Source organism: Macaca mulatta, chromosome 20 (genome assembly GCF_049350105.2).
Source record: "Macaca mulatta isolate MMU2019108-1 chromosome 20, T2T-MMU8v2.0, whole genome shotgun sequence".
Lineage (NCBI taxonomy): Eukaryota > Metazoa > Chordata > Mammalia > Primates > Cercopithecidae > Macaca > Macaca mulatta.
In genome coordinates this window covers 67658489-67675872 of record NC_133425.1, presented here as the reverse complement: position 1 = coordinate 67675872, position 17384 = coordinate 67658489, and the positions used below count along the sequence as shown (strand labels likewise).

Genomic DNA, 17384 nt, shown 5'->3' with positions numbered 1-17384 from the left:
AGAATAGAATCACACAGAGTAAGGACAAGATCTAGATCTTAGGACCCCTGGTCCAGTGCTGCCAGGGGAGAAAGGGAGTTGCTTGCTGTGTATGCTGCTGGTGACATCCACAGAGACTGGCCGTGGGGGGTCCCTGAGTGCTTTAGCCTGGTTATGGCTCTCTGCTTGGACAATTGTCTACTCAGCGTTTCCCCATTTATTGTTTCACAGCCTGATTAGTTCCTCGTCCCCACCCCACCTATGGGACAGATTTGCAGAGCTCTCAAGACTGGTGCAGATGCATAATGTGTGACCACACCATTGCTTTCCCAGTTCTTCCCCCCTCCCCCAACAATGCTTTAACACTGACCTGGAGGGGTCCGATGGGAAAGCTAAAATTTGGTTCTACGTCCTTGGTTCTCAGGCTTTCCTTTGAGAGGGTGATGAGATACTAATTTGAGTTCATAATTTTATGCTGAACAATTATCCTCAGAATAATGCATTTTTGATTTAAATTTCAATTGGAGTTTGAAAGGTGCAAAAGTTACAGGAACTATGTCCACATTTTCATTATATATTCCCTCATTCCCAACAGTTATTACATCTCCAATACTTCCCACATTACATCTTGTTTTCAATTCAGTTAAAATCCTGTATGCCTCTTCTGAATATCATAGTTAGAAACAAACAGAGATGCTCAGAGTAATTGTCTAGAATACGATGGGGAACACTTTCCCAGGTTACAGAAGGGCCTGGCTCCAAAACAAATAACACAGAACTCCAGTAAAGCTGCCAATCCCAATCCTTTAACACTGAAGTAGCTCAAGGCACTGCAGTGCATTTCCCACTTATATTCAACCACAACATTTACCTTTCCCTCTGGGCCCATTTCCATCCCAGAAAAGGGCTAATATTGATTAATTACCCACTATATGGTTAAACACCTTTCTTTATATACATTATCTTGATTCATTAAAAAATACTTTCAAAGCCCATTATTTAAGTCAGATATAAATGAAAAGATCAGATATATTGAAAGCAACAAATTCCACGAGGCATTCACCAAGACCACTTCCTCCTCCAGGAAGGCCTCCCAGATCCTTCTCATTTTCCTCCACCAAACTGAAGTAACTGTCCTATCCTGGAATTTTCACATTACTTTATTTCACTTGCTACTTTGTACTAGAGTTATTTATTCATGTCCTACCATATTAGAGAGAAATTACTTTCATTCATCTCCCTGTGGACACCATGACTAGCACGGTTCATTGTATATCTTGTACACAAAAGGTGCTGAGTAGAGACCCTTGAATGAATGAATCAGTGAGTGAATTACTCGACTTGGGACTGGAGCTGGATCTTAAAGGGCAGTTCGGTTTAGACACTCCTCAGTGTCCAAAGAACTGCGAGAATCAGCAGGGTTGATTCACTTCTCAATCACAATAGACTATAGATTAGTCACTATGACCTATAAGTCATTCTGGCTGGCATCCTTCATGGACTCCTCACTGATGTATTTCTTTTTTAAATTTTATTTTATTTTTAGAGATGGGGTCTTGCTCTGTTGCCCAGGCTGGTCTTGAACTCCTGGGCTCAAGCCATGCTTCCTCCTTCGCCTCCCAAAGTGCTGGGATTACAGGCATGAACCGCTGTGCCTGGCCCTGACGTTTTTCTCTAACCATACTAAGAATTGAACAATTTTCCTCCCTAGGTCCCACCCCGACACTGGTTAGACTCGTTCGCGTGTAGTGTGGTCTCTGCTGACATCAACATTTTATTGGGATAGGAAGTTGGCACTTTATTGCAGAGATCCCATTATTGCCCTGTAGGAGGCTGTCACTTCCCCAAACTGCACTAGCTCTGGTGCCAATCTCTTGCTCACGCATCCTCCTCCTGACTGCTGGGAGCACATAGGCATGCTGCATGTCACCTGCTCCTCGGGCTTTTGACAATCTCCTTCCTTTGTTTCCAAATCCTAAGCAAATTGCTTGGTTGACAATCAAAGCCTACTAACATCAAACAGCTGCTATAGACAGGTGTGTTCTACAGTTACCTGCTGTTTGCTTTCCTCAGCAGGGACTGGTATGACAAACAAAACCAAGAGCTGGGTGCCGACGTTCAGAGTCACTCCTGAAAGCTCAAGCTAGTGTCTGTTTCTTTGGCTTCCCTGGTATTTTTCAGACTTGGAAATTCACCCCACCCGTGGCCTCCCTCAGTCCTTACAGTGTGTGGCTGTCTAGGGTGTTGTAAAACCTGCTGATTCTTGCAGTTCTTTGCGAAAAGCTAGGAAGCACAGCGGCTGCATTGAAACAAAGAGGTTGCCCAGTTCTGGAACCTTGGGTTTCTAAATGGCACCCAGTCTCCTTCAAATATTTTCCACACTTTTCTTTCTTGTTAATGCATTTATATGAGCGTTGTCTCCTGATTTTTGCTTTTAGCAGAAAACATTTCAGGTTCTCACCTTTGAAAGTTGCTCTAATCACCCTGGAGTATGACTGGTCACTTAATCCCCCACCACTGGTACGTAGGAGGGTGTGACAGGTTGGAGGTGAAATGGATTTCCACTTTTCCAATGTTCCTTCCCATACTTTGGAGTCTGGAAAACCAGCAACCATTGTTTTCCACATTCTTTTCTATTTTTCAGATGCGTTTCTCCCTGGGGCTCTGGATGTGATTTAAGTTCTGCCAGTCAGGTGTGCCCGGATGAAATGTGGAAGGGGAAGTGAGTCAGAGCTCGTGTTTTTGGGGCTGCTGCTTCTCTGGCTGCACCATCACGATTGTGTTAGGGTTTTCTGTGGCAAGTACGGATGGTGGCCACTTTCTAATTATACCACTTCCTTATCTTGGTGGCTTCCTGATCACCACCGAGGCAGCAGTTTCCTCGGTGCCCTGGTGTTCCAAGCCACTCCTGAAAGCTCAATCTAGCGTCTATTTCTTCAGCTCTCCTGGTAATTTTGTAAGTCATTTAATACCCCTCTTTCACTTGCTAAAGTGAATTCCCTACGACTTCCTTATGACTGACCCTTAATCAAAACAGAGGGCAATTGGGCTAGGACATTAATCCCCCACTGCTGAGCAAGGTGCACTGAGGTAATCCGTCAGTCAGCAGGGGTCCTACCTCAGCCTCAGGCTGGATGTTTCCGGGAGGAGGGCCACCATTCTGCCAGGGAGGACCCTGTCTGCCTCTGTGCCATGCTCATGTCCTTCCCGCTGCTTGGGATAGTTTTTCTTCCACTTCCATGTTTCTCCTTTGAAAGCTACTCCTTTTCCTGAGCTGGAAGCAGATTTTTCTTGTCTGAACTCTGTGAGCACTCAGCATACTTCTCTTATGATGAAATGATCACTTTCTTCTTGTGTTACTGTTACTTGTGCACATTTTTTTTTTTTTTTGAGACAGGGTCTTGCTCTGTTGCCCAGGCTGGAGTGCAGTGGCAGGATCTTGGCTCACTGCAGCCTCAACATCCTGGGCTCAAGTGATTGTCTTGCCTCAGCCTTTTGAGTTGTGGGGAATACTTTTATTTTATTTTTAGAGATGGGGCGTGCACCAATACACCTTGCTAGTTTTTTTTGGTGAAGATAGGGTTTTACTATGTTGCCCAGGCTGGTCTGAAACTCCTGGGCTCAAGCAATCTGCCTGCTTTGGCATCCCAAAGTGCTGGGATTACAGGCCTGAGCCACCACACCTGGCCATTGTGCATATTTCTTATCTCCTGAACCAAATGGTTAGTCCTTTAAGAGCAGGAGCACAGTCTGGATCATTTTGGCAGGTCCTGAGTATGTCAACACTGGTGTGCCTTATGTATACAGGTATACGATGACATTCCTGACACAAATGAATGAGTGGAGGAAAGCATGTACAGGTAGCTGTGCTCCCCACCTAGGACTTGATATATCATTTTTCATTTTCCTCCATGTGGATTTTGGCCTTTCAAAGACCTCATGCCAGTTTAAATGATGGCACTGGTGCCAATGATGGTGCTGCTACCACCCAACAAAACTTTCTGTGATGATGGAGATGTTCTATCTGTCCAGTGAGGTAGCCCCTAACCACAGGTGACTATTGAGCATTTGAAATGTGGCCAGTATGGCTGAGGAATGGAATTTTAACTTTTATTTAATTTTAATTAATTTAAATCCAAGCAGCCACTGAGGTTACTGGCTGCCATACTGGAGAGTGCGCCATCAAATCGCATCCTAGCCTGGCGGGCACACAGTCCCTATGTACTAACTACTCATTCTGCCATGGACAGGATGACAGGCCAGGACACTCTGGATGCCATCTTCAGTGTGTCTAGGCTGTGACTCTGACTTTCTGGCCCAGGACCAGGGCCTTACAGTGCAGGAGAAAGACAGAGATGTGGAAGCTTCATGGGGAAGCTTTAAAAATGGACGAGCAGCTCTCAAATACTCTTTTCCCTAATTTCTAAAAGTGATCAGCCTGCTGCTTGCACTCCGAAGTGCTGATGTATTGGTGTGGTGCTGTGGCAGCATGAGGCAGCACATTGCTAGAAGGGTGGTTGGCCTTGTGTCGAGCAGCCTCCTGCTACCGATTGGCCCTGAATGGATAGCTCCTTTTGGAGAGCATAATGAGTTTCTCATGAGGACATTTGTCCTGCTCTGTGGCATCTCCTACAGCCACCACATGTGTGTGTCCAATTGCAGCTGGACAGCAAGAGTGCAAACAGCCCCTGTGAGCACCCTGGACTGCTGTGGGTAGGGTGACTTCAACACACCCCAGGCCTGGCCACTTTGCTAGCTCTCCATACACATACAAAAGGGTATGATGCCAGGACAGAACTAGGATAATGATGCCAAGACGGAGCATGGCACACACTTTTAGTGCACATATATGGTCACCTGGCTGCAGAGTGGCCTCCTTTCATGAGGTTCCTAGAGCACACATGCAGGGCCCTTTTGTTTATAGTCATCTCTTTCATAGAGTTCTTGGAGATCATCAACTACGCTTTGGTCCACTCTGCTGCGCACTCATATTCTTATCCACAGAATTCAGCACAGCCCATCACCCTTGATGCCCTTGGCATAACGTAAGCAGGTACATTCTAGAAGCATCAAGTGCTCTGAGGGCCTCTGTCTCTTCCTGTTCTACTGCTCTAGGGTCACTGTCTACGAAAGTAGAAGCTCCAAATACAACAAACACACACACAGAGCCAGAGAGAAACCTCACCGCTTTGTTTTGCTTCACTTAGGGCCCACTGAAAATGAATGAATGTCCTGACTAGATAATTGCTTGCTATTGGGAAATGGGCTGGGGGTTTGGGAAAGTGAGCGAGAGTGACTTGGGAAGGTCTGGCAGAGACAGGACAGAGGCAGAGGAATGAGTTAAATGTACAGTTAGATCTGGGCTCACATTCTGGCTGTGAGACTTGGGCAAGGTCTCTCTGAGTCTCTGTTTCATTTTATGGGTTGGTGAGAAGTTGAAATGAGATAATGTATGTGACAGTCCTCATAGGATGTTTGACAAATAGAACCAAAGGCACATTGTGGTCGGGAGCCTCTGTGACCTGCACCTCTTGACAGCTTTTGTAGGTGAGCCAAGATTTGGAGGAACACTGGGATGCTCACTCATGGCCATGACATCAGCATTCCAGGAAGGCAGCTCCACAGGTGAGTCAATTCTGATACAGCTGGTAGCTCACCATCAGGAGCAATGCGATAATAGCTGAAATGCATACGGCCTTTGTAATGTGCATTTACATTGATCTAACCACTTTCTGGGAAACTCACAACAGTCCATGGGTGTGATTATTGTTATTTCTATATTGCAGATGATGAAGCTAAGGCCCCAGGAGGTCAACTGACTTGCCCAAGGCCATATTGCTTGTATGTGGTATAGCTGGGATTCAAATCCAGGTAGTTTGGTTTGAGAGTCCACACTGTTAATCATCGCTTCCTATCACACTGCTTTTAGCTGAACTCAACATGGCAATGATGACAGTAGCTAAAAGTAACAATAGCAAAGGAGGCTAGGAAATGCTTACCTTCCTAAAAGCTTTATAGTGAACTTCACGTGAATCGTGTTTTCACCCAGAGTGCATGTGATCTCAAAATTTTAAAAATATGCCTGTAGAAAGGGGATTTTAAATTGGAAAAGATGAGTCCTTCCCATACTATATGTTTCACAGTTGGAAGGAATACAAGCTTTCTGAGGAAGGCAGCCCTGTGGCTCCAATGGCCTGGAGCTCCATTTTGTCTCGGTAGCTACGCTGGAATGGCGGGTCAGATGGTGGAGAGGCTTAGAGACTCAGTAAAGAAGTCTGGGCTTGGCCCTGAGTCACTGGAGATTTTCAAGTGGAGACAAATGGGATGTACGAATGTTCTGCTACAATCAGGCTGACAGTGCAGAGTGCAGGTTGAAGGGAGATGGAAGATGGAGAGGCCAATGAGAAGGCTGCTGCACGTGAGGAGGAGGCTGGGCTAGGGTTGAAGAAGAGGGAAAGAAAAGATGGGGATGCCCTCAGAAATGAAAGAAAAAGCCACAGGGCTTGTGATTAATTGGATCCTGGGGTGGGAGAAGCAGACATGGAGGTTTTCAGCCAGAAGCAACAGACTTAAGAAGAAAAAGGAATGGTTTTGAGAGAAACAAGATTTAGACCCACTGAATTTTAGGAGAGACAGGGGAACTAAGTTGCAAGGCTAATAGGTAGTAGGAGATCTTGTGCTGGGACACATAATAACTCAAGCTTGAGGTTTAGTAGAGAAATGGGAATTACGGCATTGAGAATTAGAGGAGGTTGTGAGAGGAGGGCTGAGAACTAAGAGGTAACTCCAGCACCAACAAGGTGAATGTGGAGAGCCTCTCATAGAGCCTGGAAGGAAGACCACTGGTGACATTTGAGAGTACAGTCCAGGTTCTCCAGAGAAAAAGAACCAATAGGGCGTGAGTGTGTGTGTGTGTGTGTGTGAGCACATGCGCGCGCATGTGTGTGTGCATATTGATATACACACAAATATACATATATAAAGAAATTTATCATAAGAAATTGGCTCACATGAATATGAATGCTAAGTCCCAAGATCTACAGTCAGCAAGAAGGAGACCCAGAAGAGCCAATGTGTAGTTCCAGTGAGAGTCCAAATGCCTGAGCATAGTACAAATTTCAGTCCAAAAGCTAGCGGAATTAAGACCCAAGAAGAGCCAATGTTTCAGTTCACATTCAAAGGTCAGAAAGAGGCAATGTCCCAGTTCAGACAGCCAGGCACGAAAAGCTCCCTCTTGGCCTTTATGGTCTGAATTTTTGGACTTCAACTGATAGGGTGAGGCCCACTCGCATTAGGGAGGACAATCTGCTTTCCTCAGTCCACCAATTCAAATGGTAAACTCATCCACAAACATCCTCATACACACATCCAAGATAATGTGTGGCCAAATGTCTGGGCACCCTGTAGCCCAATCAAGCTGACACATAAAATTCACCACCACAGTGCCATGAAGTTAGCTGTTGAAGGCTAATGAAGAAATGTGTGGTAGGGAAAAGGATGCAGGAAGACACAGACCACACAATTGAGAATGTTGTCAGCCAAAAGAAGCAGAAAAGTCACAGACTAATCTGAATGGGCAGCAGGGTTACTCAACATTTCTTTACATGGTAAAAGAGACCTTCTGACTTGATGCTTTTATGCTAATCCATGTGGACATTTGTTCTGTCATTCCTCTTCCCCCAGGTTATTAAATTGAATATATAATTTTCCATTCTAATGATATTTTCCCAAAGGTAACTTTAAAGTAGTTCGCATTTTTGGCAGGCATGCCAACTGTTGGCAGAAGCAGGTGGCTCAGAAGGGCTCTGGGGCAAAGGAATAATCCAGTTCATAATCTAAAGTGTGCTGTGGATAAAGATGCATGCCTCTTAGAAAGATATCATCAAAGTTAATTTTTCTGTGTGATTCGTGGCTTTTCAACATTGGTGCAGAACAATGGATGTTTCAGTGTGTTGACCACCTTAGTGTTTACTTAAAAGAAATACACGGAAATACACCTTTCAGGCATTGGTGCGAGAGGGGTCAGAAAGAAGCCAGAGAACCTGCAGTTGTGTGAGCTGGAGCAGGTGGTGAGTTGGCTGAGGCACGGTGACATGTCCTTGCATTGGTCCCCATCTGATCAGTGCAATGATCACAATGGAGGGCTTGAGACTCTGCAGAATGTTAAGTGTAAAGAGTGATGAAATCCTTTTTGAGCTTGCAAACTGTTTTCTATAATCCTAGTTTCATGTTTCACCAGTGTGGCTCCCTTTCCTCCACACAACTCTGCTCTTAGACAGATCCCACATGGCCAGTGGGCCTGGGCACTCAGCCCTGGTGAGCCCTCTTCCTGGAAACCCCATATCTTCCATCACTTAAATCTCTTAAAGAAGAGCATACAAATAGCCCTCAAATAGCACTTGTGTCCAGAAAGTCACATGCATAGCATGCCTGTATCTCTACTCCAAGCATCCCAGGTAGGTTGGCTTTGCATGATTTGTAAGTTGCTGCCAAACATGCCCATTAGCTGTCATTTGTCACTGACTTCACTGTTTTCTTACTTTTATTTTAAAGAAGGTCATCTCTATATTTTCAGTTGAGACCCACTTATTAATTTACAAGGATACTGCACACATATTTTCAATTATATATTATTATCATATATAGTTATCTATGTATCATTTTGTATACAGATATCTGTATATATGATATTATCTATATATAATCCATGTATGTATTATCTGTATGTAATATATCTGTATATCATATTCTCAAATATACATTGTCATCATAATATATGTAAAATACAATATATGGAGACATCTTCTCAATTTTTTCTAAAATATAATAACAAATTATGCTCAAATAATCTAACCAGAGCATTTGTTAAGCACCATGTGCTCAGTATTAGTTTAAGCTACATGGGATACAGAACAACTATAAGACATAATATTGACCCTCAGGTTGACCACACACAAGCTGGGAAACAAGACCCATACACAAGAAGTGACAATGAACTCTCCTGCCTAGTTGGCCATGGGAGGCACATGCAGAAGATGGAAAGGCAGCAGGGCGTGTCTTCCCTGTTCTTACCCTGCTTCAGCCTCTCTGGGAAGTTCACATCCTTCTATGACTGCAGCTGCTGCTGGGCCATTCCTCCGGCTCTCACTGGCTCTGGTCCTTCCATTGTTCCTTTCACCCTGTGGGTAGTAACAGCTTCCTGGTGTTGCTAGTCTCTAGGCAGCTTTCCTTGCTTGTTCTCACACCCCTGTCCATTCCTCTGTCAGTAGCACCTTCCTTAAATTCCATCCATCTGTACCATTAGGAGTGAATTCTGTTTCCTCCTGGGACTATGATGGATGCAGTGAAACTTATGAAGTTGCAGGTAGGGGGTTGCTTCACTTGTTGGTAAAGATTCAAATGTGTCAACCAGAACAAATACTTGTTTGATAAAGGAGAAAGGAGTTGGCCTTCCCCAGCAGGAGAGGAGGAGGAGCTTTGAAAGCAGACAGATGACTTGTAGAGAGCAAAAGCAAGGGCTTGAAGTGAACAAGTTGGCGTTTTGGTGTAGACAAGTCTGATCTGTACAGCTAATTTTTAGACTTTAAAAAGTTAAATGAATCCTTCCTGGAGGCTTGTGCTTCCTGTCCTGTCACTTGTTTGAAGAGAGAGCTACATCAAAGCCCCAGGCACCAGAATTCCCGAGAATCCAAACTTCACAGCCCTGCTGGGGGACACCTCAGATCCTCAATTAGGAGGATGAGTGCAGGTGAGCAAGGAACCCCCTCCTGCTTTAATTACTACTGGCATAATATTCTTTTTCAAGCTTTGCTAATTGAAATTAAACAGCTGCCACATTTGGACAGGGACAAAAAAGAATCAATTTTTCAGCTTTCTCTGATTTAATAGAGACTGACAGGCTGTGAGGAAACCAGGGGCGATTTCACTCCCTTGGCTACTGGGTCACCAGTGGTTGACTCAAAGCAAAATAGAGTGTTGAGGAGGTGAAGTCTTCCCTAGTACAGTAAGAGTGATGCTTGCCAGGGGTTCGTTCTCGGGGCAAATGACACGTTAAGTTAGTCTCATGGCCACCTTTACTAAAATGATCCAGTAGCCGACTCTTCTGTAGCCCAAGATTACCAAGATCTACCATACGCCAGAAGGGGCTAGAAATAGTCCCCTGCCAAGCGGATTCTTTGCTAGGTAAGTTCTTTAACAGTTGGTGAAGGGTGGTAAGGGATGGTTTTATCACCTTAGAGGACAGATTAGTAAAGGGAAGCTGAAGGAAAAGAGATTCTTTTGCACTTAAGGGTGTGCTAGGTGCTTTCAGAGAAGTTGTCTTCTTCAAGCCCTATAGCAACATAGGGACTTAGGTCTTATGAAACAAACTAGACTTGGAGCTTGGGGCTTAAGTCTGTGTGTGGTGAGTGTGATATGGTTGAAGGGCTTGGATAAAAATCAGTGACCAGAACAGCTGGCCTTCCTCCCACCTCCCAGTCTCAATGCACAGAACACCAGAGGTAAGGCATCTGTCCTCAGGCAGAAAACCAGAAGTTTCTTCTCTGAATAAACTAGATGGCCCTAGGGACTAAACTTTCCCATACAAACATTCTCTACTTCATAACCTTAAAGCGAAGCCTGTTAGTTGGCAAGCCCTGCTCCCACTCCCAAAGAAAATGCCCCCTGTTTAGAATGTCACATTTAAATATAGTGACAGGCAAGGATTTTTGAGGGAAGCTTCTGAATGAAAGGAAACAAAAATAGACAAACAGAAAGAGAAATAATGTGGGAAACAGAAAATAAACTTAAAAAAGAAAAAAAAACCCCTTCTAATTCAAATCTTTAGAGAGATTTGAGAAGATGTCATGCAAAGGGAACAATTGTAGAATAAGAAAGAATTCTTAGAATTTAAAAACAGAATTTCTAGGGCCCGGCGTAGTGGCTCATGCCTGTAATCCCAGCAATTTGGGAGGCTGAGGTGGTTAGATTGCTTGAGCTCAGGAGTTCAAGAACAGTGTAGGCAATGTGGTGAAACCCTGTTTCTACAAAAAATACAAAAAACTTAGCTGGGCATGGTGGTGTGCACCTGTATTCCCAACTACTAGAGAGGATGAAGTGGGAGGATTGCTTGAGCCTGGGAGGTAGAGGTTGCAGTGAGCTGAGATCCTGCCACTGCACTTCAGTCTGGGCAAGATAGTGAGACCTTGTATCCAAAAAAAATTTTCTAAAATAAAAAACAGTGGTAAAATAGTTGGAAGGTAACATCAAGAAAATCTCCCAGAAATTATAGCAAGATGTAATAGAAAACAGGAAGCAAGTGAGAGAGCAGGATGGAAGCCAGAGCCTTTTTAAACCCTCATATTGGAAGGAACACCCCATCACTTTAATCATATTTTATTTATTAGAAGCAAGTCACTAGGTCCAGCTCAAGAGGGGATTATTGAAGAAAGGACTACAGGGAGCCTGAGAACACTAGAAGTCTCTTTAGAAGATGCCTACCACACCCTCAAGAAAATCTCCCAGAAATTATAGCAAGATGTAATAGAAAATAGGAGAGAACAGGTAAGATATATAGAGGATAAACCTATCTAGAAGAGGTTGGCAATGAATGGTCCATGTGCCAAATCCAGCCTGTGGCCTGTTTTTATATGTTCTTTAAGCTGTGAGTGCTTTTAAAATTTGTAATGGGTTGTATTAAAAAAAAAAAAAAAAAGAAAGACGATGTGATAGACCACATGTGACTCACCAAACCTAAAACGTTTACCGTCCGGCCCGTTACCAAAAAACTTGCTTACTCCTGTTCTAGCAGGTCCGACATCCAACTCATAGGAATTCCATAAAAAGAGAAGAGAAGAGAAGAGATAAATTTCCTGAACACAGGAAATTATCAAAGAAAATATACAAGAACAATTCCCAAAATGTAAGGACATGAATCTCAGGCTGAAAAGGTGAATGGGGTATCCAGCGCAATAAATGAAGACTGAGCCTTTAACCGATAATATCACTGTAAAATTTCAGAATATCTGGGTTAAAGAAAAGATCCTGAAAGTTTCCAGGGGGGATAAAAACTGGTCACTTACAGAGGAATGAAAAATCAGACATCTTAATAGTTGCATTTGATGCTAGAAGAAAATGGAGCAACACCTTACAAATTCTGATAGAAAGTAATTTTTGGCCTCGAATTTTATATCTATCCAAATGTTAGGGAATATAAATATAAAGGCATTTCAGACACAGAAAGACTTAGAACACTTATCTTCACAGTATCTTTAATTGACAGCACTTGCTACAGATGTGCTCTCCTAAAATGAGAGAGAGTAAACCACGAAAGGAGACCATGGGTTCCAGGAAACAGACATCAACCTAAGAAAGTGGTGAAGGAACTCTCACTGGAGATTAACTGGTCCAGATTAGAGCAAGAGCCCCGGGGGGTGGGGAAAAGCTGTGGTAGGCATCTTCTAAAGAGACTTCTAGTCATCTCAGACTCCCTGCAGTCCTTTCTTCTATAATCCCCTCCTCTTGAGCTGGACCTAGTGACTTGCTCTAATTCATAGAATATGATAAAAGTGATGGGGTGTTCCTTCCAATATGAGGGTTTAAAAAGACTCTGGCTTCCATCTTGCTTTCTCACTTGCTTGCTCTGATGAAGCCAGTGGCCAGGTTGTGAGCTGCCCTGTGGAGAGGCTCATGTGACAAGAAACCAAGGGAGGGCCCTGGCCAAAGCCTGTGAGGAAATAATCCTGCCAACAATCACTGGAGTGGGCTTGGAAGTAGATCTTCTCCTGGTTGAACCTTGAGAGGACTACAGTCCTGGCTGACACCTTAATCGCATCCTTGTGAGACATCCTGAATTAGAGGACCCCACTAATCCAAGTCTGATTCTTTTCCCACAGAAATTGTGAGATAATAAATGCTCATTGTTTTAAGTTGCAAAGTTTTGAGGACAATTTGCCACACAGTGAAAGATAACTAATACAAAAAAGCTGAGCGAAAACTGATATGATGGAATATTTTGGGGAAGAGATCAAGGATTAGTAGGTAGCAAATTTTACCCATAAACAGCAAATAGAAACTTACAGAAAATTCCAAAGTTGCACTGGAAAGAAAATGCAATCATAGTTCACTATTTGGCTCCATAGTGAACAGTATTAACATAATCATTCTGTTATAAATATTGAGTATATAACCAAAACAAGGAGTGATCAGTGGAATAAGATAACTATGTTCTCATTTATCATAATACACAGTCACTGAATAATTTCTAACATTGAAAAAAAATGACCAGTTTAAATACACTGTGTTAAGTGTGGAGGTAACTATCAGAAGAAACAGCTAAAAGAGTTGAAAGTGGTTGTCCTCGTGGAGCAGAACTAGGACAGTACATGGGGGACAGGTAGAAAGGAGTCTCTTGTTTTTCATTATAAGTTTTTTTTTTTTTTTTTTTGAGATGGAGTCTCGCTTTGTCTCCTAGGCTGGAGTGCAGTGATGCAATCTCTGCTCACTGCAAGCTCTGCCTCCTGGGTTCACGCCATTCTCCTGCCTCAGCTTCCAGAGTAGCTGGGACCACAGGCGCCCGCCACCACGCCTGGCTAATTTTTGGTATTTTTAGTAGAGACAGGGTTTCACTGTGTTAGCGAGGATGGTCTCGATCCCCTGACCTCGTGATCCGCCCGCCTCAGCCTCCCAAAGTGCTGGGATTACAGGCATGAGCCACCACGCCCGGCCCATTATAAGTTTTTGATACTATTTGAATACCTAATTTTGCATATATTACTTTGATGTCAACTTGACCATCTAGACTGATATGCAAACACAAAGAAATGCAAAAATAAATATAAATTTAAATATTATATAGGCAAAATTTAAATCAAGAAAATTAACATTCTAGGAGTCAGAAATAAAGATAGTTCATAGCACATGATGTCATATGGCTCACGTAAGTAACCAGAAACCATATGTGCCTTAAGGCCCGGGATTTGATCCATCTGGGGATAGGTGCTAAGAGGAATCTAGAAGGAGTCTCTCTGCAAACAGTGAAAAGATGTTGCAGTCAGAAGAACTCTGTCAGCTTCAGGATGCAGCACTGATGGGCTGCCTGTTCCAGGCACAGGGTAGAAGGAATGATGAGAAATTAGTATTCCTAATTTATGTGGGGCCAAATTCTATTACTAATCATGCTCTATGGAAATTCAGAGTCTAGAAACTGTCATAAAAATTGATCTGGAATGTTTGAATCCTGTAGAGTTCCCAGCATAACGATGGAAATCCATAATAAAGACACATTCACAATACAGAGCATGTGTAGGACCCCACAAAAGATAACTTCCAGCAAAATAGGCTAATTGACAATGTGACAAAACACAGGAATAAATCCAACATTATAAGAGATGTCAGCAGGTACATCAAAAGGGAGAAATCATATCAAAGACCTCATGGAAATTAGAGGAATATAAAAGGGACTTTAGCAATGTATCTAAAAGGTTCAAAAACATAATGAAAGGAATGAAAAACTTAAGGTAAGATTAGGACACCATAAAAAAGAAAGTCCCAAAATACATTGAGAAAAATATATAAATTCCAGAAATAAACATCAGTCCTGAGATATACCTTCAGTGGTGGGTGAAAGAGATTAGACATGGCTGAAGTGAGAATGAGCAAACTGGAAGAGAGACCAAAGGAAATAATAAAAAATACTATACAGTGAGGTAAATGTACAATGTGAAAGAGAAGTAATAAGAAATCCCAGAATGTAACCCGCCAATGCATGTCTAATAGAAATTCCAGAGAAAGAAAAACAAGATTGGAGAAGAACCAATATTTGAGAAAACAGAAGTTCCAAAACTGAAGGAGGACATGAGCCCTTAAATTTAAGAAGCATACAGAGTCCCAAACATGACAAAATAAAGAGAAATAAATCCAGACCTAGACACAGTGTAGTGAAGCAGAGAAAGGTAAGGTAATAAATGCTTCCAGAGAGAGACAGAGAGAGACAGAGAGAGAGAGAGAGAGAGAGAGAGAGGAACAAGATTGTCTACAAAAGAAAAGTCATTAGTCTGACAGCTAACTTTTGTCAGGATAATCGTATCAGAAGATAATAGAACAACCTTCAAAATTCTTAGGGAAAATAATTGACAACCTTGAATTTTATACCCAACTAAATTATAATTCAAAAGTGAGGTTGTATAAGACATTTCCAGACATATAAAGATGAAGAGTTTACTTGTCTTAGACCCTTGCAGAAAGAATGAATAGAGGAAATAATTTCAAGAAGGCAAATTATACCAGAAGAGAATAGGACAGAGGAGGCAACAGTGAATAAAGCAGGTGAAATGCGTTGATTAAATAAGTAAGTACTCACTGTAAAAACACACAAAAACTAACCACTCGCCCATTCAACAACAACAAAAAACCCTCATTTGGCTCATACAAAAGGTTGGTGAAACTACAATACTAGAAAATCCTAACAGGGAAGATGGGTGGAAGAAGTCATGAGGGAAGTTCAGGTATTTTAAGATCTTTTTGTCAGGAAGAGGATAAATACACTAAATACCTTTACCCTCTTTGGCTGTATGTAGATGCTACTGTTCACCAATCTCTCTCTTCTTTCTCTTCTTCTTCCTTTCTCTTCTTTCTACACTACCAAAGCACATATGCTATCTTGCATGTAAGTGGGAACATGTGACTGAGTCCTGGCCAATGGCCCATGGGGTGGAAGAGGGATATACCCCTGCCAGGCCCGGCCCCTAAAGTACACCTGGGCCTCCTTTCTCTTTCTTTGCTTGATGGTCAGTTGAGTGTTGAGGGCTCTGAGGAAGCCCCAGGGGACATGGAACTACTGGGTGGAAGAATCCTCCATCCCAGAATCATTACTTAGAGGAGAGTTGCCCTATGACAAGAATCTGGATGAACTTTCCATTAGGCAGAAATGATTTTCTTGTGTTAAGCTGCTAGAGTTTGTTATCACAGCTTAGCCTATCCTATTTGATTAATACAGAAATGGAAGTGAAACAATGCCCTAATAAAAACCAAATATATGTGGCATTGGTTTAATGGTCAGGCAGTAAGTGACAAGGACACCATCAGCAGTAGCTGGAAAGAAAAGGCCCAGAGTATGCAGTGGTAAAACTGTCACCTGTGGTAACGCACTAGATATAAGGTCTCCTCTCTAGCTGGCAGCTCTAGAGGAGGAGTCTAGAAAGCAGACTATTAGTAATGTGTGTTGGTTTTTACTGGCAGCCTTTGCTACGCTATTAAGGAGATAAACTCAGGAGAGAATTAGCAGGTTTGTAAACAGAAATAAATGGGAATACCAAGAGTCCAGACATTTGCTGAGTCAAAGGGTTGAAAAAACTTACTGCTTCCAGTAGAGCATAAATGACAAAGGCCCAGAGAAACAAGCAGAGATCTGCCCCATAGGATTCCAGCATTTGTTAAGAGTGAGTGGCTTCAGTGTACCCCCTTTTCATTCCTTTTCTGAGCGGGAATTTGTAATTGCAATTATTGCAGGCAGCTTGCTTCACTACAGTATAAGTAGTAGTGAAGCGAGAAAGGGAGGAAATATAACTTCATTTAGTTCATTGGGTGCCATGCCAAGAAGAGTCACATGATAGTCACAAAGACAAGAGTCTTTGCATCATCCAGAGATCCCGGACTTTTAGCTGGAATGAAGTGACTGGATAGGACTTTGAGTTGTCTTGCCTGGGGAGAGATGAGTGTGTCCCATAGATGGTTCTCTTCTTCTTGGACACACAGCTGATCTAATTGCTCTCCAGTCCTTGCATCTAGGTGAAACCACATGATTGAATTCTGGCCAATGAAGCATAAGAAGAGGGAAGGATATGCTGGTAAAAGTTTAACAATTGGCCCTCCAGAAAAAAACATATGCATATGTATTGAATTTATGATAAATTTGCTAATATAAGGGTTGCATAGCAAGTTTTTATAGTTAATATTATAATTACATTTTAAAATACACAATACTCTGTTGTCATTTCCATACAGCAGATTGATTCTCTCAGAATGCTTTTGTTGATTTTTATGTATATCAGAATTTACTTCGTCATCGGTAATGTGGGCAACTTCTTTGCTGAATCAGTTAACAGTTTTCAAATACTGTAAGGATATTCTCTCAATATTTTGTGCTATTCGGAATGTAATGGCTACAGACACAACATGCTTTTAGTTAATCTGAATTAATAATACTTCATAACTTTTATAAGTCTCTAGGCCAGCCAGGTACGGTGGCTCACGCCTGTAATCCCAACACTTTGGGAAACCAAGGCGGGTGGATCACCTGATGTCAAGAGTTCGAGAGCAGCCTGACCAACATGGTGAAACCCCGTCTCTACTAAAAATACAAAAAATTAGCTGGGTGTGGTGGTAGGCGCCTGTAATCCCAGCTACTCGGGAGGCTGAGGCAGAATTGC

General features: G+C 42.6%; 1 protein-coding gene across 17 annotated transcripts in view; it reads right to left on the bottom strand.

Annotated features, from left to right (window-relative positions):
* PMFBP1 (polyamine modulated factor 1 binding protein 1) overlaps nt 1-17384 on the bottom strand; it is a 262936-nt gene that overhangs the window by 88854 nt on the left and 156698 nt on the right. For 2 of the 17 annotated variants that reach the window (XM_077984495.1, XM_077984498.1), the window contains exon 2: nt 9052-9158. The exons of the other annotated variants lie outside the window; for them this stretch is intronic. The gene's annotated coding sequence lies outside the window, so the exon portion shown is untranslated. The remainder of the gene's footprint in view (nt 1-9051; nt 9159-17384) is intronic. 17 annotated transcript variants of the gene reach the window in all.